The sequence below is a fragment of the Sminthopsis crassicaudata genome, chromosome 5, assembly GCF_048593235.1.
Source record: "Sminthopsis crassicaudata isolate SCR6 chromosome 5, ASM4859323v1, whole genome shotgun sequence".
NCBI lineage: Eukaryota > Metazoa > Chordata > Mammalia > Dasyuromorphia > Dasyuridae > Sminthopsis > Sminthopsis crassicaudata.
In genome coordinates this window covers 208,179,166-208,201,346 of record NC_133621.1, presented here as the reverse complement: position 1 = coordinate 208,201,346, position 22,181 = coordinate 208,179,166, and the positions used below count along the sequence as shown (strand labels likewise).

The 22,181-nt window shown below is 34.4% G+C and overlaps 1 protein-coding gene and 1 pseudogene across 1 annotated transcript in view; both read left to right on the top strand.

The window, feature by feature from the left end:
• Window positions 1-22,181, top strand: part of HMGA2 (high mobility group AT-hook 2) — a 189,338-nt gene that overhangs the window by 53,024 nt on the left and 114,133 nt on the right. The gene's annotated exons all lie outside the window — the stretch shown is intronic.
• LOC141542709 (peroxisomal trans-2-enoyl-CoA reductase pseudogene) lies at window positions 1,399-17,917 on the top strand (annotated as a pseudogene).

The window sequence follows — 22,181 nt, the reverse complement described above, 5'->3', positions numbered from 1 at the left end:
TATCCCTAGGAAATAGCACACATGTAAAGACACAGAATGTAAGCATTTTATAAAATTTTTATTGTGTTGACTTGGATAAAATGTGAAGCATTGGTTGGGGTGGGGGGAGAAAAAAATGTGAAACAACAAGAAAACACACTTTAGGAAAAAATTACCTTCTAATATAAAGGAATAGAGTATAAACTGAATATATAAGTGTATATACCTTTGGAGTGATTAGTCAGTCATGGCAAAATTCTCAAAGAAGTTAAATTTGTTTACTGATTTTTTCAGAGAAAATTCAACAAACATTTATTAAGCTCATATGGTTTGAAGGATACAAAGAAAAACATGAAATTATTTCTCATCTCATGGAAATTACATTCTACCGAGGGTGGAAAAGGAATGTATCTTGTATAAGATAAAGACAGGATAGTTTTAGGAGTAATAAAATTAATAACTGGAGCCAGATGAGTTTGGACTCATTTTACCTCCTCCCCACTAATTCATGTGTACTACTTCAAGACCACATTCCTGATTCATAATATTGTAATCTGTATGTTTCACTATCTCTCCTTTCCTTTGCATCTTTTCAGTACTCAGAAAATATAAGCAATAGTTAGCATATTCTAAAATCTTTTGATTTCATGCCATATAATCATCTAACTCAATAAGTGTCTCACCTCTATAAATATTGTCATTCCAACTAGGCTGCAAGGCACTCAATTAATCCAAAAACACTTTAAGTGATTCCTATTTACCAGAGTTGTTCTAGCTCCTAGAGATAAAACAATAAAAAGGTGAACAGTATCTGCCCTCAAGGGACATATAGTCTGTCTTGGAAAGATGATATGTACATATGAAGGTACATACATGATATATAAAAAGGATCAGCTAGATGGCCCAGTTGATAGAGTGAAGGTTCTGGAGTCAGGAAGACTCATCTTCCTGAGTTCAAATCTGACCTCAGACCACACTAGGAGGTCACATAGCTATGTGTCCTTAGACAAGTTATTTCACCCCATTTGCCTCAAGTTTCTTCACCTATAAAATGAGCTATAGAAGGAAATGGCAAACCACTCCTGTATCTTTGTGAAGAAAACTCCATGTGGAGTCATGAAAAGTCAGACGTGGTTCAACAGCAAGATGATTTGGAAGAAAGACAGTGGTTCAGAGGAACAAGGAAAGATCTGAAGATCTTATCTAATAGGTAGTCTGTGAGCTGATCTCTGAAGAAAACTAGAGATTTTCAAATACAAAAAGTGAGGTAGTACATTCCAGGAATGAAAGACTAAGCAAAGGCACAAAAGGGAGTGCTGTGTATTGGGAACAAAAGTTCAGATTTGGCTAGAACACAGTGTCTATATGGGGGTTAAAGGGGAAGGACAATTGAAAAATTAATTTGGGGGCAAGTTGTGAAAGTTTTTAAATGCCAGAAGGAGGATTCTTGTTCTAGCCATTGTTACTCCCATCCAGAGTAATATTCAAAAAGAAGAGGTCCACAGTTTGGTCAAATCTACATTAGCTGTCCATGGTAAGATCAATTTCTTGATAAACAGTGGAGAAGGCCAATTCTTATCTCCTACTGAATTGATTATTTCAAAGGGATGGAATGCTGTCATTAAAGCTAACCTGACTGCACCATCAACCTTTGCAAAGCAGTTTATAAGTCCTAGATAAAGGAACATGGATGGTCTATTATGAACATCATTACCAAGTTAGATAGTAGATTTCCTAATTCCACACAAAGTGGAGCAGCAAGAGCTGGTGTTGAAAATATGAGCAAAACCTTGCCCATAGAATGGCACTGCCATGAAATAAGAATCAATTGTATCAGTCCTGATGTAATTTATTTCTGCAACAGCCTTCAAGCAACAGTGAAAACTTTGAAAAGCGCATAATTAAGGGATTCTTTCAATATTGTGTAACTAAGAGATTTGGTATTCCTAAGGCAATTTCTTCCATCATGTTTCCTGTTATCTCCTATATCTTCATATATAGGGCAAACAGTGGAGATAGGTTGTATTCTCAAAGTTGGTACATATCAGACCTTGACAACTGGCCTTTCTATAGTCAAAAGAACGAAAGTTTCCTTTAAGAAGAAATCCAAATTTTAAACTGAGGAAAGTAGGAAAATGGGGTCTTTTCTACTTCCAGCTGAAGAATGAATTTTAGAATTTTCAAATTTGGCCTTTTTATGGAAAAATTGTTTATTTTTTTAAATTCCAAATTATATCTTGGCACAAAGTATCCCTTGAAAGAATTTTAAAACAGTGCTTTGGTCTGCATAGTTTTAAAATATTGGTACAAATGACTAAGAAATTAGAAAAACATAAATCTCAAGTGATCACCTCTTCTGCCCAGATCTTTACCTGTTAAAATTAGAAGCCTATAGAGGGATTAAATGCAATTGTTTACCCTTTTAAGGGGTTGAGAAGAAAAAAATAATAGTGGTATTCTGTCTTCCTTCTTGATTCTATTGTATAATCCCAAAGTGAAAGAGCAAGTCTAAATCATGATGGGATTGTGGCTTTTGCAAGCACTATTACATTACTAAGTCAATTGGAGGTGAAGGTGTCTGCATTTTTTTAGATCAATAAACATATGTAGTTTTTTTTTTAACTATGATTTATACAGATTAGTGATCTGTATCCATTTCTGTAAACAAATCTGCATCAGTTGGCCATTTGTTGAACACTTCCTTGTTGACATAATGTGTGCTGAATTCATATGGATGTTATCCAGGTGGGCTTTTCGATTCCATTTTTGAATCTTAGCTCTCCGAAGGCTCTATTCTGAAGCAAGTCCCTTTGGATTATAGTAGATAAATCTTAAGGCAGTTGCCTGTTTTTACATTTTGCCATAGTTCAATCTGCTTATTAAGTTGTGGGGGTTTTGGTTTTATTATTACTTATTACTACTGCTACCAACACCACCACCACCACCATGACTATGTCTACTCTGTTGCTACAACTACTACAGCTACTGCTGGTGTTGCTGATGCTGCTATTACCTTACACAATTACTATAAAGCTCTGATGAGATGATAAATGTTAAGAGCTTTGTGGAAAACACCTGATGTGAATGTAGGTTATTACTATTGACATGTCCTTTTTCCATTCCCATATTCCATTTCCTTCTGTTTCCATCGATTTCTGCAGCAGGATATTAGAAAATGAAAGGAGGACTATAGTGACTCCTTGTTCACAGACTTTTTTTTGTGCTCTCTTACTCATCCTCTTTCTGAGTCTTCTCCCCATTCCTTGCTGATGACAAAAAAAAAAAAAAAAAAAATGGCAGGAGAAAGCTATACTAAGAAGAATTTTGTGCCAATGAGTAATTGTTTCTTACTGGAGAGACCTGGGGATTCTGCTGAATGCCACTGGAAATATAAGCCTCTTGTGTGACAACAAGAACTTAGGGGAAAACTTGTAGTTAAATTGCTAAGTGCTCTGAGCATGAATGGCATTTTTCACATGTAATGTAGATAAGTGCCTGATCTTGTGATATCATGTTTCTGGCTTTTTCGTTTGGACTGTCACATGTATGCTTTTTCCCCCTCCAAAATGCCATTTTCATTTGTTCTGAGAGTTTAGAACATATCAAAGAGTTTCTTTGCACTTTAGTCTCTTACCAAAATGAACACATTCAAAATGAACTAGTGGGTAGAATGTCATATGGAATAAATCCAGTATGATGGAAGCAGCTGAGATTACTTTCTAAACTTGCAGCCTGTGTTCAGACATGTTAAGTTGATTGGAAAATAAAGGCAGTCCTTTGAATAATTCTGGCTGAGAAAAATCTCCTTTTTAATTGAAATGTTCATAAAAGACAAAAACAGGGAGATTTTTCACTTAAATTATTTATATAGTTGATTCTCTCCATAGGTCAGTAATTTTTATTAATATAGAGGAGGACATCAGTGGGAAGAGCAGTGAGGGTAAGAAGATTGAATTCTAGTCCCTCTACTTCTAATTCATTATGTTACTTTTGACAGTTCACTTGATCTTTCTTGCTTTGTCTCCTCATCTGTAAAGTGAGCATGTTAATTAACTTAGGAGTTTTCATTTTTAAATTTCATGATTTTAAAAAACTTCCAGCAGTCTAGCACTACATACAACATCTGAAAACTTTTTTTGATTTATTGAACCCAAAATCTATTTGTAAATATGATCAATAATAACACAAATAATTATTTATGGAAAGGAGTTCTTAAGGTATTTTTCTACCTCTTTTTATAAATTATAAACCACTTTCAGATTGATTTAGGAGAGAATAAGTTGATTTGATAAACAAACAATTAGGATCTGTAAACAGCCAAATCCTGATGCCTACAAGAAGAGAAAAACAGGATTCCTTTCCCCCCTCCCCAGACACACACACACACTTGATCATAGTATATTCATGGGCATAGAACACAGTGATAGAGGTTCACATATATTGAACACGTGGCAAAGGCAACTCACAACTCACAACTAGTACTGCAAGGCCTGAAGGTCCTTTTCAACTTTGTAGAGTTCTCATACAGCTCTCAGCTTGTAAACCATGGAAGGTCTCTTCTGGACTCTTCTGGAAGCTGAACTAGGGTCTGCTTCTCTCTAGACCTCAACTCCTGTTTGTCAGTGCTGGCTTTTTCAGGACTATGGTAAATACTCTTCTCTGCTGCCAAGGATCCCATTCATTGAAGCTAATTTTTCTCTAAAGTAACTGCATTTCTACATTGACACCTGTCCAAGAATGTGTGTCATATTCCTCGACTATACTGCAAATTTTTTTTTTTAACCAAGAAATTCTCAGATTGATAGATGTCTGCTTCTGGGAAAGTCATTGCTAGATTTGGTTTTATCTGGGAGATGGTATTTTATAACTATAGTTTTAATTTTGTCATCTTAATAAGTACCTTTCTCTTAAGAGCTAATTGTGTCTACAGGCTGATTGTTCATGGAGAACATACCCATGGGGGCTTAAATTAGGAGTACAGTTCCCAACAGGGTTATCTCAGAAGCCGAATAGTAGTATCCACATTCTGGCTAAGTAGATCTGTAAACATTATTATAATTGCAGATTATTTCTGACAATAGAGTCCTATCACTCAGTTCACTCCAGACAGTAAAACATTCTTATAAACAATTCTCTTTAATTTTTTCTTTCACAAGATAAAGATTAAAACAATTCCAACTGGAAAAGAATTATCTTCATCTTGTACTTCATTTTCTCCAGTTGATTTCAAACCATTACTCTTAAAAATCGCTCTCCAGGTTCACTGCTCATACAATACCATAGAATGCCCTCAAGGTAATTTATTCTCTTTATACTATTTCATTACAATATGAGCTCAAAAATTTTCCCTAGAAAAAGATTTTTCCTATCCCTTTCTCACATTTGAAGTTTCTTTCAAATCATCTCCATAAATTCTCTCTTCTCCCTCTTTTGAAAAACTACCAATTTGACAGTCACATCTTTTCATTTCAGAGCTACAGCAACAATAACTATAACTTCCCTAAGAGGAGCTTTTGTTGTGTTAAATGTTACATATTAATATTACTTATCCCTATAGAGATATTATGTGATCCAGGTTACTTGTAGTCATATAGTGCAATATGTAGCATAGAATAAACCCTTAATATATGCTTATTAACTGACTCAGCTGATAAATGTCAAAGCTGTGTGTGAAACTAGCACTTCAAATACCAGCTTCAAATGAAGACTTCAAACTTGGGTACACTGATAGCCAAACTAATGCTTATTCCGATATACCATTTTGACTCATCACAGTTTTACAGATAAGGTACCTGAAATTAAGCAAGATTAACCATTTTGCTTTATTCTGAGGACTTTCCCTAATTTATCTGTATCTTTTATCAGCGCTAAAATCTTAGGAGGCAAATTGCTGGATAGACTCAGCCAGCAGGTGGAGCAATAGAACTACCCAGTCTTGGGATGAAACAGACTTATCAGCTAATCAATTTAATTCAACAAATATTTGCTATCTGTCCACTCTGTGCAAAGCATTGGGGTAGATGCTAAAGATACAAAATTGAAATAAAGCATAATCTCAAAAGTAAAAAAGCTGGCAATCTGAAGGTTGGTTAAGATAGATTTCAACAATAACAAAAACCCTGTGATAGGAAACAACATAATCAGTAGAAATGAAAGAACCAAACAAAATCATATCCAAAAATTGAAGAAAAAAGCTGAAAGAATTAGGGAAGGATGAATGGAATAGCATTTGTTTTAGGTCTTAAAAGAAGGGAGAGGTTTCAATAAATATAAATGAGGTGAGTGAATTCTAAAGAAGAGGTAACACTTCAAAAAAAAGGTGGAGGGGACAGGTTCAAGAAAGAACAAGAGTGTTAAAGAATTATTAATCATTTTTTCTGTTATCATATACTATGGAGAGGAGTAAAATGAGATAAACCTAGAAAGGTAGGTTAGAGTCTAGAAATTCTTCAATGTTAGAATATGAAATTCTTATTTTTATTAGATAAAGTTTTTGAATAAATGAATAATAAACATTAGAGCAATGGGTTGGAAATATTGTGCTGAAAATACTTTGTGAAGATGGAATGTAGAGAAAAAGAAATTGAAAGTAGAAAGACTTAAAATAGCTCCGGCAAGGTTCGAACTAAACAGGTTATAGTCTTATAGGAAGGACATATTGCAGAGATATCTTAAAATTTTGAACAGCTGATTAAATGTGGAAGATAAGATTAATAAATTAAAGGTGACTGGTATTTTAAGCCCAGGTAACTAGAAGAATTATAGAGGAAAAGCATTTTGTTTTTGTTTTTGAGACATGGGGATTAAGCTGGTAAGTATATCTTTGAATATGTGGAGTTTGAAATGTATCCAATGTATAGAGATTCTGAGCCAATTAGGTAGAAATATTCTCCTTGGAGGATATAACCAGGTACACAGGTAAGTAAATAGCAAGTATATACCAAATAATAAATAGTAATTTCAAGAAGGAGAGAGTCTTAGCCATCTATATGGACAAGGGACTTCATATAGGAGATGGAATCTTAGCTGTACTCAGAAGTAAACTAGAAATTTCATGGAGTGAAGCTGTGGAGAGAGTGCATTCCAGACATAAGGAACCACTTGTATAAACGTACTGAGACACATGACAGGAAGCCATGTCTAGGAATAGCAAGCATACCAATTTGGCTGGAGTGGAGGGTCCCTGAAGGGAAATAATATTAAATAAATCTAGAAAGGTAAGCTGGAATCAGACTTGAGGGGAAGGGAGGCTTTTAATGCTATGGTGAGGATTTTGTATTTTGTCTTAAAGACAAAGATTTTTGAGGTTGAGAAGTGAAATGGTCAGTTGCATGTTAGGATATATGTATTTGACAGTTATGTGGAAGATGAATTAGAAAAGAAGAGAAATACAAATGAGGAAGTTACTCAGGAGTCTAGACACAGGGTAAGAAAAGCCAGGAACCTAAAGGTTGTGTTAGTGAAGAGAAGGGGCTGTCTATAAATATGTTGTAGAAGTAGATTAGATAAAAGTAGGAAATTGATTGGATAATGCAAAGGAGGGGAAGGACAGTGAGGTAGAGAGGAAACCAGGATAAATTCAAGGTTGAAAACTTAGTTATCAACAGAAGGAGGGAGTTCTTCTGAAAGAGGGATAAGGTTTAGAGAAAAATAAAAAATCCCATTAGTTCCCTCACAAGATCTTATTTGAACGGATTAGAGTAAATAGGAACAAGATTCAAAAGGAAGAGATATTCAGGAGCTGCCTAAAAGAGCCACTGCCTGAGTTCCCAGCCAAGTTCAGGTTTTCCTTATCACACTCAATCAGTTGGAAAAAACCATCTTACACCTTATCAAACTAGTTATAGGCATATCATAATGTAGTTATTATTTCTGAACACTGGCTCTTCATGATCACTTCATTCAAATGAGTTATGTCATCTAGTTTATGTTCAGATTAATAAGAATTTAGTCATGAAGACACTGGATTAAGGGAATCATTCTAAACCTAAAAGGTACCATCTGGCTAACTTATTTTACCCATGAAGAGCATTACAATGACCAGCCATGATATCCAAGGACCAGTGATGATAGATGCTATCCATTTCCTGACACAGAGTTGTTAATGGACTTAATTATTTAGAATGAGATGCACATTTTTAGAGAATAGTCAGTGTAGGAATTTGTTTTGCTTGATTAGATTTCTTTGTTGCAAGGGAGAGGAGAGCGTATGAGAGAGAAAATGAATAATTATTAATTGGGAAAATATTGTGATTTTTTTTTTAATTGAGGGAGGGTAGGTTGAGGACTTGTCCAGCATCATAAAGGTAATAAGTGATCCCAGATTTTTGAAGATCATGCATAAATTCTGGTAAGTTCCAGCAAACTGCAAAGACTATTTTCTAAGGACTATGCACATGCCAAGCCAATAGTGTTAGTAAAACAGTAGATCTAATGGGGGAAAAAGAGAAACACTAGTAGGATCTTTCCAAAGCAAAAATCAATAAGCATACATCAAAGAAAGTCAAAGGATTTGAATTAATGGGCAAAGAGCATGATTTGTCATGTTACCATGATTTATTTTATTGCCTAGTTACCTAGAGTTATAATATTAATTGATAACATTAAAGATAAAAAATTATCAATATAATTATTATATAGGATATAATCATATATCAATATGATTATTAATATCATGTTGAAATATAGCAGATAAATATTAATAATCTAATAAATAAATATTTTGATTATTTACCATTACTACAATTTATTTCATGGTCTAGAGTTATCCTTACCAAACTGATTTCTTTAGTTGGTCTCTGCCTCAAGTTCACCACCACAACCTGAGTAGGAGGTAACTATGTCAGAAATTAGAGCAGATGAAATTCCTTCTTTACATTACTTTATCACATAATTATTTCAATTTACTTTCTTCACACAAACCAGTCCAACTATTGCACATTATTTGTATAAGACTTCTCATGCATCTTGCTTTGCATTTATTTGTGTGGACTCTCTTTGTTGCCATTAGACTAGAGGTTCTCAAACTACGGCCTGCGGACCAGATGCCCCCGCTGAGGACAGTTATGCCTCCCGCCAGGTTATGGCAAATGGGCTGAGAGCGGAGACAGAGTGAGGTTTTGTTTATACTATAGTCCGGCCCTCCCACAATCTGAGGGACAGTGAACTGGCCCCTATTTAAAAAGTTTGAGGACCACTGATTAGACTAAAAACTCATTGAAGGTAGGTACTGTATCACCATACTTTTATCTATTTTAGTACCTTGTATAGTGCCTTGAGCAAGATTTGGCTTTTATTTTTTTTTTCAATAAGATTGAATTATTCGAAAATATTCTTTTCATTCTACTTAAGAATCCAGGTTCATTCTCTTTTAACTATCCTTCAGATTTACATCCCTCAACCTTACATTTATGCAGAAGTGCATTGAAGCCAGCTTGAAGCAAGTGGGAGAGCCAATTTTTAATTTTCATTGTGTGTCTACCTTCAGAAATCAGCAAACACTACAAGTTTGGTTTATTATTTGATTTATTGCTTAGGTTTTAAAAAGTATATAGAAAATGTTACTAATGTAATTTAAAGTATGTCATGTGTACATTTCTTTCCCAAGAGCTGGTTGTTAAACATTTACCAGAATACCCCTTTATTCATGGTTATCTCCTGTATGACTATCTATCATTGTCACCTATCATTATATCCAGGAATGTATGTGAACTTCAAGGAGAAAGCTTGAACCAGGGAATCGTATCATGTAATTTTGCTAGTAACATTCCAGTGTATTTCACTATTGAGGAAAATTTCCCCAAATGTTTACCATATATCAGTTTAGAATTAAATTGAAATTATTTTTCTGTAGTGTTTACCTACTATCTACTTTATGTCCTCTGGACTTCAGGTCCTCCCCAGTGGTATTGTAAAGAGAAATTATTCTTCATATTAAACTTCTTTTTCTCATGATCCTTTCATATTCTTGCAATTAATTTACCATAAGCATTTATAAAGTGTTTACTATTTGTCAGGCAAGGTGCTAAATCCTGTGGATACAGAAAGAGGAAGAAAAATATAAAACTTGATCTCAAGGAGATTATATTCTAATGGAGAAGATAACATAAATAGATACATACAAGACAGAGAATAGGCAAGATCTTCTACAGAAGGTCACGTTTGAGTTGTGTCTTGCAAGAAGGCAGGGATGTCAGCATAATATTATAAGAAATAACCAGAGTAAAGACAAAGAGATAAGATTTGAAATGTCATCTATGAGAAACAGCCAGTTAATAATAATCACTGAAGTCCCCTTTAAATTTAAATTCTGTGAATATCTGAAGATTTAAAAAATAATCATGCTATACAAATGAAAAATCCTTAATCCATTTAAATGTTCTTAAATCAGATTTTCTTACTGAGGATTATTTTGATAATCAACTCCTTATTATTAGAACTATCCACATTAGAAATCTTCTATGTCCCAGTTTCTATGCCTTAATGCCTGCTATTAATGATTTTATTATCACCAGGAAAAGGCAACAGAGTTTATCTCTGCTCATCAAGATATTTTTAGAATCTTCAGTAATCTAAAGTATCTAAAGTAAAATGATAGAAATAGAAACAAATCACTTACCTAAACTCTTAAAGTTATTAGCATTCTTTTTTCTTCAACATAGATTCTTCACTTACCTACTGTCTGACATGTCTATTGTCTGTCTCCTTTCTGACCTTGAATCTACCACACCCACACATGACTATGTTTTACATGGTATATTTAATATACCATACACACACACACACACACACACACACACACACACACACACACACACACACAATCTTCCTACACAGTGTTTTAAATGTATACGACAGTTATCCATCACATATTCTTTGATACTCCGATTCTGCCCCAGTGAATTTGTTCCCAAATGCCTTTCCTAACTGCTTATAAGACTTCAAACAAAATGTCCCCACTACTCTTTAATAAAGTAGATTTCCAGGAAGTTTTTTTTTTTTTTTAAGTATAATACAAAAATTGCAAACAAATTATTTTGATCTTTTATTTAAATAAATGCATATAAACTATTTACTTGTATGTTCTTGTGTGAATGATAAAATAATGTATTTAGGGAAGATACTGTGTGTGTTTTATTTTAAATTACACAATTATGTATCTTGGGCTTCATGGAATAGGGCAGCTTCAATGGTTCTATTCAGTCCTAAGTCTTATATTTAAACACCTAAAATTATATTTTTAAAGAATCTTGTAGGCTCTTTTCTAAATAATAATAAAATTGGGTATTATATCATAAAAACTATCAAAACTGTAATTTATCTTAATTTGCCGATGCCAATTAACTGTTCACAAGATTAAATTATCCCTCTTCTTATTAAATTTTAGCAATGACAGAAATATACTTTCAATTTTCCTTTCTGTAACCGAATACTGGAAACCCAGAAAAATATTTCTGATAAGTAACTTCCTCAGTGCATAATTCTTTTTTTTTTTTAATTTTTATTTTATTTTATAATTATAACATTTTTTTCACAGTACATATGCATGGGTAATTTCAGTGCATAATTCTTGAAACAGTAAAAATAATTATTTTCTGAGATCTGAATTTTACTACTAATAAAATCATTTCATAACTAAGCATGAATTCTGTATACCAAGTTTTAACCTATAAACACATTTCTGTGGCTCGTTACAGACCCTGGAAAACTTTAAAATTATAGAGTGTAACCATATTTGCCAATTGCTTACCATGTATTGGAAATGACCAGTGTTCCAGTTTCCCTTAGCACTCTCAGGCAAGCTTAAGGGATATACTGGCAGGTTAAAATCACTAAAGACATGCTGGGAGGTAGTTGGGAATGGAAGGTCCTCAAAATAAGAGCTAAGGCTAGTTGGATTTGTTCTGCTAGCTAATTTTTTGAAGTGATTAATTTGAGCTCCAGCCTATGGGCCATACATCACCTTCCTGGTTGGCTTTGTTGGCACCTTGTCACATTCTTGTGAGCCTGAGGAATTCATTGTTCTTGTTTGAACTGATAAGAACAAAAAAGGATTTTCTGCCTGAGACCTTGGGAAAGGCAGAGAGGGGTGGAATGTTGACACGGAACAGCAGGGCTGCACTTTCCCAAGCTATTTAGACTTTGCATCAGCCTACATTCTTAAATCATAAGGAAGCAAATGGCTTTAGGTGCGCTCATTAAAGTTTTAGTTGTAGGTTCCTGGTGATTATTTTTTTTAATTATTATTTTTTAAGTTTGGGGGGAATGGATGTTGAAGGAAGCATGTGAAGGGAGCGGTATAAAGGAAAAGAGTTGTGTGTTGTTATTTTTCCTTAGAAATTGAACTAAAATGTCAGCGAGAAGATTCTAAAGAAAGGTTGAATGACCCCAGTCACTGGAGGAATGTAAAACAAAATAACTCGATATGATGTCTTAGAACTTTAAAAAGTGTATCCAGGAGCAGGAGGCGCATTTTCAGCTAGGTGTTATATTGCCCTTTTCCCTTCTGTGGGTAATATTTACCCTGCTTCTTCTGTAACCTCTGTAGTGAAAGTCATTGAGTCTAGCTTGTTTCTCCAAAATTCAGTACTATTCACATGTTGAATTCTTTCCTATTCCAATAGATCAAAGGAAAGTGTGTGTGCGTGCGTGTGTGTATGTGTGTGTGTGTGTGTGTGTGTGTGTGTGTGTGTGTGTGTGTGTGTGTATTCAATATATTGCCTCTAGTAGATTTATTTGGGAAAAAGCAATAATTTGCAACTTTTCAACCAAAAAAAGTCTCAGGTTAACAACCTGGGTGCATCTCATAAACATAAATCTCTGTTTTCCTTTTGTTCCAAGTGCTTTCTTATTTAAGCAATAGTAAAAACAAATAGGAAAATTCATCACCACTATTTTCAGAAAATATCATGCAGTTAATTGGAATAATTGAAACAACACCTAGAATTTATTTAACTTTAAGATTTGCACAATGCTTTATATTAATAATATTTTATTTTATTCTCACAATTGCCCCAGGAGGTAGATGCTATTTCATTTTACAAATGAGGAAACTGAGGCAGGAAGTAAATCACTCAGCATCACATGGTTGGGAAGTATCTCAGGAAGATTGTTTTCTTGATTGTAGGCTCTTCACTCTAGCCACTATACCACCTGGCCACCTAAGAAAAACCAAATCAACAACTATTAGGTAATCTTATTTTCACCACAATCAAATGCTAAACATCATTGGATGAGGGAACTTCTATGAAAGTATACAAATTGATTTATCTGGAAATGTCACTTATTGACATGGCTCCTCTGGAGATTCCTTTGTGGATTTCAGCCATTAAAGGTTATTGGCTCTAGATAAAGTCTATAACAGCAACTGTTTTGCAGGAAGTTAAGGTTGATAACAATAATTATTAATCCTTTAAGGCAAGGGAAAACCAGTGGGACAGACTATAGTTGAGGATTCTGAATCTGACCTTATAATATAAATGACTCATGTCTATATGGCACTTGAAAATTTTCAAAGTGCTTTTCTCACAATAATCATGTTTAGGAAGGTAGAACAAATATTCTTATCTCCTTTTCATGGAAACCAAGGCTCAAAAAAGGATTTGCTAATGGTAGTCAGTAAATGTTGAAGTCAGGATTCATGCCCAAATTTCTGGGTGCTAAGCCTCATATTCTTTCCATTATTTCAAGTTCTCATTACTACTGCTACTATTGAGGTTGAAAAATGTCTGTATTATTCTAAGTCTTTACAAAGGATCTCATAAACATTCTCTCTTTTAATCCTCTTGACCGTCCTTAGAAGGCAAATAGGGTGGTTTATTATCTCCTAGATAACTCAGAGAGGTTAATTAATGTGAGTTACCCAAGGTTGTATAGCTAGTGAGTGGGAGAGTTGAAATTTGAACCTAGATGTTCTGACCACAAGTCAAGGGCTATTTTCACCTCATCTTATTGCCTCTTGACACTTGCATGTAAATTTAAATAGTGTCATCTATAACATACATTTGGTACTAACATAAATGGGGGAAAACAAAACAAAAATGATGCTGGCCAAAGTCCCTCCCAACTCTGAACTAGCTTTTAAAAGCCAGAAATGTCAGCACCTTTATTTTTGCTGCTCAAAGGTCTCAGTGTAGAAAGAACGTTGAATATGGAATCAGAGGACCTGTGAGTTCAAATCTGGTGTGAGATGCTTGCCATGTAGACAATCTCTTAACACCATTAGGTTATTATTAGGCCAGTCTCCCACATAACTAGCTATGCAACCTTGGCAAATCAGTTTCCTCCATCATAAAATGAAGGTGGGTGGGTGCCAGATGGACTCATAGGACCCCCTCCTTCCTTCTGTATATTTCCATAGTCCTCTGAAATAACCACAAATATCTACAAAACTTCTTGAATATATGATATTTGAGACTGGACTTTTAAGATACAAATGAACAAATCATATCCTGCCTTCCAGTCTTTTTTAAATAAAATGTGGTTAGGAATATAGCTACATTGTTTTTTATATATAGTAAGCTATAACCCTTTCTTAGTTGCATCTATTTTCTTCAAATACAGCTCCTTCAGTCTCTGCAATAATGATGAAGCTGCCAGGTCTGCTCTGCCTTTTTTTCTTAGAGTAGGAAGCTGTACTTGTTTCCAGGATTCTGTTTACTGGTGGAGTTTCACTGCTCTCTGCTGGAGAAGCTCAAAGTGGGGCCAGCCAGGCTTCTCGGGCCCCAACCATTCAGAAATGCAGGTGTGATGGCTTAGCTGATAACCTCTGAAATAGCTTCATCACAAGACTTGCTCATTTGTCATATACCATAACTGAAGAGCTATGTTGTACAGGATAGAGACAGATCCTTAGAGAAGAGAATGAGAAAGGGAAAGGGAATAACTACTGTCAAATCTCTAATTTCTTTCCTCACATGAAGTCCTATGAGGAGAGATCAATCACAGCTATGAGATACAGAGATTTTTGCTTAGATTCACGTCAGCTTTCGTACTTCTGTTACTAATATTGAGAGGAAAAATTAGATTTCCCCCTACTTTTGGAATGGTAACACATAAAAACTTATACATGCATCTTGACAGTTTGATTTTTTATTTGGGGAAAGGTAATTTTCTTCTATTTTGATTCTATTTTCTTTCTATTTTGATTCTATTTCTATTTTGATGCAAGTTATAATAATAATAATAATAATAATAGCAGCAAGGTCCCAGGACCATTTCTATTTAAATTTTTTTTGAATTAGATGAAAGTGACATTTCAGACATCATCACAGTAATGCCTTAAAAAAAAAAAAAACATGATAAAATAATAATAGTAGTAGTAAAAATAATAATATTAATAGGAAATCAACTTGTCCCAAGACTTTTTTCTATCTAGATGCCATTGAATTATATTGAGATTGACAAGAAAATCATAACAATAGGACTAGCATGGCAATTTGTCTCAGAACCATTTCTATGTGTCTTTCAAATATAAAGATGAGAATAAGAAATAAGTACTCACATTTGTAAAGTCTTTTGAAGGTTTACAAAGAACTTCCTATATCTGATTCTATTCAGCGTGTCCTACCTTTAAAGACATAAATGGAGATGTGAATTGTTAAATGTTATTCATGTACATATATGTACATTCATAAATATACACATATATGTGTTTATAGCTCAACATACATATGTGACTATATTCATATCGTGGGAGTAAAGATATTATAACCATAACAAATCCTGAAGATGTTTTATATTTCTTTAGGTCTGCAATCTTTCAAACTTAAAAACAACTTGATGAATATAAATCATAAAAAAACCACTTTTATAACAGCATTCAAGTGCTATTATATTCTATGGCATTCCAAGTGAATTATTGCTGTGCTGTCAAAGAAAACAAAAACATTTGGGAAGGACTGTTTATTTTACAGTGGTTGACCAAAAATATGCAAGTAGTTATAAAAAAAATAGTTGATGGCTCACAATGGGCGGTACCATTTGCACATTTTGAAATCCATTCACAAACCTTCAACACTGACTTTCCATCACTGGAGAGAATAGGCGAGGTAGGGGAACAAACATTTCTTGTGGGGAAATCAGTTATTCTCTCATCACTGAAGTTCAAAACAATCATACACAAAATATGTTTTCTTCTTGCCTCCCACTCAAAGAGATTTGAAACATGACATTTTTTTTCCCAAGAAGAGATTGTTAACAAAAATAGTGGTTATCTTGTAAGGTATTAGTTTGCATTTGTTACCATTGGTGTTTAAAAAAAAAAAGAAAAAGAAAAAGAAAATGCAGCATCCAAAATATCCCATTTTCAGTGTTAGTAGAAAACTATCATAGATTTTAGAAATCATTTAGTCCAATTGTTCTGAATTTTTCTTGTGTGTGTATGTATGGGAGACAGACAGATGGACAGACAAGATAGAGAAACAGAGAGAGTGAGATGGAGACAGAGAGAGAAAGATAGGCACACATACAGAAAGAGAGTTCCCTTGGGAGTCTTATGGACCCCTTCTCAGAATGATGTTTGTTGCCCATATTCACAATTAAAGAAAATTATAAATTTCAGTAAAAAGTTAATAAAAATAAAGATATGATTTTTGTTTTCCCCATCCAAGTTCATGGCCCACTTGAAGTCTACTAGGATATAAGGTCTCCAGGTTAGGAACCTTTGACGTTATTCAGACCTTTCATGTTATAGATAATGAAACTGAGACCCAGAAGAATTAAGGGACTTGCTAAGGGTTCCATGGTTAATAGATATCTGAGGCTAGATCTGAACTCAGATCTCCCCAATTCCAAGTTCAGTGCTCTATTTACTGGAATATCTAGCTATCTCGTCCTATAAGCAGGAAATCCTTAATCCAACATATTCTAAACTGTATTTTATGGATTCTAGGTCTCATAAAATATGTGACTATAAGCTCCATGAGAGAGTTTACGTGCTAGCTATGCTTTCTTTCCTTTGAAAAATATCAAAAATGACATTATAAATGTATCAGAAATACATAGCATGTGGGGCAATTTTCAGCATGAAAAAACTTTTCCACTGAAGAACATCCATGTACCAAGAACTTTTGGTCAGCACTATTCTATCAATCTATCAATTCTATCAATATTTTACAGATTCCGGAATGCCTTTTGTCAAAATTAGATCAAGAGGTAAAGCTTAAATAGGTCAAGGAGCAAGCATTTATTGAGCTTCTAATTGTATGCTCAGTGCTCTGCTAGGTATTTTGAGCAGCGTAAAATAAGACATGACTTCTAAATTAATACATGAAATGATTTGATCAGTATTAAGTATTAAACTATGGGGTACTATCGATGAGTGCAATAACAGTTTACAGAAAAAAAATTAGTTTGAGAAATAGTTTGTTTTCTTATTTATAGAGAATACAAAGACTTCTTACAGACTTACCTATAAAATAAGGATAATTATATCACAATCTCATTATGTAATGTGCTAAATCTTAAAGTACTATATACATTCTAGTTATTATCAGATACAGAATCGTTCCAAGAGTTTACAATTTTATTTTCCATTTAACTGATGACTCAGTGGTCTTGGACAAGACATTTAACCTCTTAAAGCCTCATTCTATCCATCTGGAGAACGCAGGGATAATTCCTGGCTCTGATTGTCCTCAACAGGATAGAGGGGGATGGTATTCTCAAGTAATCCTCAAGTAATGTGCTTGAAATGTCCTTCAAATGAGAGGTTTTCATTTGAAGAGATACCATTATTACTTTCTCAGATATACACAAATGAGAATAAATATTGAACATGTTGGAGCCTCAGTATTGGTAAACTGCTCCAGGCACTCATGGGTCCAAGCTTGGATTTCTTGGTTGATGAAGAATAGGAGATGCTTGAACCCTTGATCCCTCCTCAACAAGGCCTTATTCCCCAGACAACATTACCATCTCCCCAGTCTTCAAGACTTCAAGAGCTGGGAGTTGGACTGATGTGTTGTACTTGAGAGGCATTCGTATCCTAAATTGTTGTCCTTTTGCTGCCTCAGCTGTTTGTGTGTTGAGGGAAGCAACATAATATCTTTCTGCCATAGCATCTGCCTTTCCTCTGCATAATCTCTGAATTAATAATATTTTGGCCAGCTAGGACATAAAAGTTGGCTAAAACATACTTACAGGATTATGAAGCAATCTTTTGGTTAGTAGTAAAGAAACAAAGCAAAACAATAGAAAAAAAACATTCCAGCAAGTCTTCAAGTCTGCTACTAAGTAGTGGAAATATGGAAGTTATGACTGATTTAGTCCTGGCATGAACACTGTTCTGCAGAAAGAGAGACACATACAAACACATAGAACTGTATAAAAGGAGAATTTGACTCACCCACTTCTCTGTCTCTCTAGAGACAGAACTGCACACACACTCTGAGCAGTTGCTAATGAAGATCTGTGAAGAAAGCATGCTAATCCTGGTGAACTTGCCTTTCAAAAATGAGCTGAGACCACTGAGTCATTGCTGTTTACACATTTCCAGTCCCTTTAACTTCACCCTCTTTCCTATATACTGCCTTCAGAACTGATCTAAAGGGAACTCCTGGGAAGTTCCCAAGTCCCACAAGGCAAAAATTCAATTAGAGTTGGGGGCTAGAATTGCTGGGAAGCTATTTGCCAATTCCTCATTATGATCTTCTTTCATTTATGTCTTGATCCATCTGCTGGCCTGAAACAACAATATAATTAAAGATATCTGGGAAGTAGGGGGGGTTCCCCTTCAGAACCAGAATAAAAAAGTCTTGTGCTCACATGTGCCAAAAACAACCTTAGTCAATGAAAGTAAGCGGGAAAGGGAAGAGATACACTGTGTGCCTGACTTTTCTGCTGCTTATATGAGAATCATGCTCCACTCCTTCTGCCAGCTGGCCTCCATCCATTCTGGCTGCTTCAACTTGAACAGAGGGGATACTACTGAGAGAGGAAGCCTCTTCTCGTGTACTTGCTGGCGGGGTTGTCAATGGCCCAAGTCTTGTAGTAGATCCAGCAACACAAAAACAAAACAAAGATACAAAGGAACCTAGCTTATTCAGCGGTGGGTATTAACAGCTAAATCTACTCAGGGCAGCCACAGATCACCAAATATTAAAGCAAAGGGGAGTTTAGACACCCTTATGTCCAACCTTCTTATTTTACAGAGGAGGAGACTAAGTCCCAGAGAGGTGAAGTGGTTAAGCAACCCAAAAAGGCAGTGCCGGAGGTCATTAAGCTTCTTCTTTGTGTCCAGAATTGTTCTAGGTGAGGGGTGGGAGACTTCTGGCCCATGGGTCATATTACACCCTCAAAATCATTAGCTAAGGCAACTGCATGTGATGATGAGCTGAAATTTAGCACACCAACCTCTCACTAATTTCTTATGGCCCAAATATGATGTTATAAACATCCAAATGACCCTTGGCAGAAAAAAGACTCACCACCTCTATTCTAAGTACTAGTGATACAAAGATGAAAAATCCCTGTGATCACAGAATCATATCTCTAGAGCCAGAAAAGATCTAGGAGACCACGTAGTCCAATTCTATCCTATTCCATTTTCACCTCCATCTTGCAAATTGAGAAACTCAGACCCAATGAAGGTAAGTTACATAATAGTAACCAGGATTTGAATATAGATTTTCTAACTCCAGTCCATGACCTAAACATACAATGAAATTGGGGATAAGGGAGACAGGCAGGCAGGAACGGATAAGAAATGTACACCAGTAAGCATGATACAAAATTGGGCAAAGGAAAGATAAAATATAACAGTAAGATGCAACATGCATCAAAACTCACGCACTGCATCCATTCTGAAGACACAATGAGACAAAGGGGAACACCTTCATCATGTGGGGTGGTTCTTTTGTGACAGATTCATGGGTTTAAATGAACATGACCTGTACAGCACAAGAAGGCAAAGGTGGGCTGCCATGTTGTATATAACGTGCAATTTTATATATATATATATATATATATATATATATATATATATATATATATATATATATATATATATATATATATATATATATATATAATATGTATAAATAATTGCACATTATATATATTTATCTGTATGTAAATAATATATATACAAATAATTGCACATTATATACAATATGGCATATATAATACATATAAGGAATTTCTACTTTGCAGAGTTTGGTTATCCATTAAAATACTGAGGAAGTGTGCAGCCACTGAGCTAGACACTGGTAGAGATTGAAGGTTTAGGTAAGACACAAAAATTCTTCCCTCAAAGTTTCTGCTTTAGAAATCTATACATATCAAAACTTCTAGAAAGTTGGAGAAAGGAGATAATTTGCAATGAAGGAAATTCAAGGGAATTCAAAAGCAGGAAAACAAATAGATGAAAGAATTAAGTAACTGTCTTCTAAATATTCTTAATATTTTCTCTGTTTTGAAAAAGCTTTGTCTCAGAGTTTTCAACCTGATTTATAACAGATGATTACAATATGACTAAAGAGAAGGAGGGAAAACATTGTTCACTTATTTGTTTATCTTAGTAAATAACATCATGTAGACAGGATGAATGCCTCATTTCACTGATTCTTAAAAAACGTGTGTGTGTATGTATGTTTTTGTTTTTTTTTAAACAACATGTGTTGTTACCTTGGTGCAATATGAGCATCATCCTGTAGAATCTTTAATGCTTCAAGGATATTTGGTGGGATAAGTGTTTAATTCTGCCAAGCCACTGATAACATTAATCTAGAATTAGGTACATTGGAACCTAAAAGTGCTATAATAGCTTTCATTCCTAATGGAATGAGCAGAGATTGGACAAGATGATACCTCAGTTCTAATCTCAGTTCTGCTATTAGTGCTAGCTTCTTGATCTTGGCCATGTCTTCTTACCCTTCTTACCTTGGATTCCTTATCTGTGAGGAAATGAGTAGGTTAGAACAGATGATTGCTAAAAACAGTTGTTATTAATGTGGGTCCTGTGAACTGCATTTAAAAAAATTTTTTTTTATAACTATTTCAATGTGATTGATTTCCTTGGTAATTTCATAGGTTTTAAAAAATGCATCTTGATATATTATTCTGGGAAGGGCATCCATATGATCACCAGAGTGCTAAAGAGGTCTAGGACCCAAAAAGCTATTTTCCATCTTTAAGGTTTTGAATGCTCCTGAGTAGAATGTATGGATGCTGGCAAAAATAAGTTTTCTCCCAGAATAGAATCATCCCTTGTTAAAACCAGGTATTTTAATTATACTGTCCCTCCATGTTCCTAAATATAGAAATAAAATATAAATATAAAATAAATTTAGCCCCAATGCATTTACTATAGCTTATATATTTGTATCATGTAGGAATATGTTTGTGTGTCCCATTTCATTAATTCATTCATTCACATTCATTCAAACATTCATATGTGTTTGCCAGAAGAAAATTAGAAAAAAGAGTAACTCCTAGGAAGAATAAATTTCAAGTATTCTTTTAATCACAGTGTTAAACCACTCTCTGGAAATTTAATGTCTTTACCATTTTATATACAGTTCATTGACAATAACTTAACAACTTTGAACATATATATATATATATATATATATATATATATATATATGTATATCTTTTGCTCTATTTGATTTCAAGGACAGAATATTTATTATATTTGTTTCTAAGGGCTGGTCTACAGAGGCAAAATGGAATGGAATTATCTGCCAGTTTAGACAGAGAAGAAAATTTTAGTGATAATGGAATGAAACTGTTCCACTCTCAGAATTTGTTAATGTCCTTAAAATGTTGTGCATCATACCCATTTTAATGGTGTATTCTAAAAAAAAAAATCAATGATTTTTGTTTCTCAAGAAATAATATTTTAGTGAAATTTACTTAGATTTTGAATCAAAATGAACATTGTCATAAATCTGTCTTCATATGTCTTCCTTTCCCAACTTTATTATCTCCTTTTCACAACTACTGGTTGGTATTTCACCTATGTGAAATACTTAGGACATACGAAAACTTAGGACATAAAGGACCGGACTAGGACTCAGGATGATCTAGATTCAAGTTGACAAGCCTCTATGTTACTATAGGCAAGATACTTATCTCCTCAGTACTCCAGATAACTGTCTAGGACTATTAATTTCAGAAAGATTCCCAATTTGCTGGGGTGGAAGAATTTCCATACTACTATTTGCACAAAAATAAACAGACAAGAAGTGTTTATTACAAAT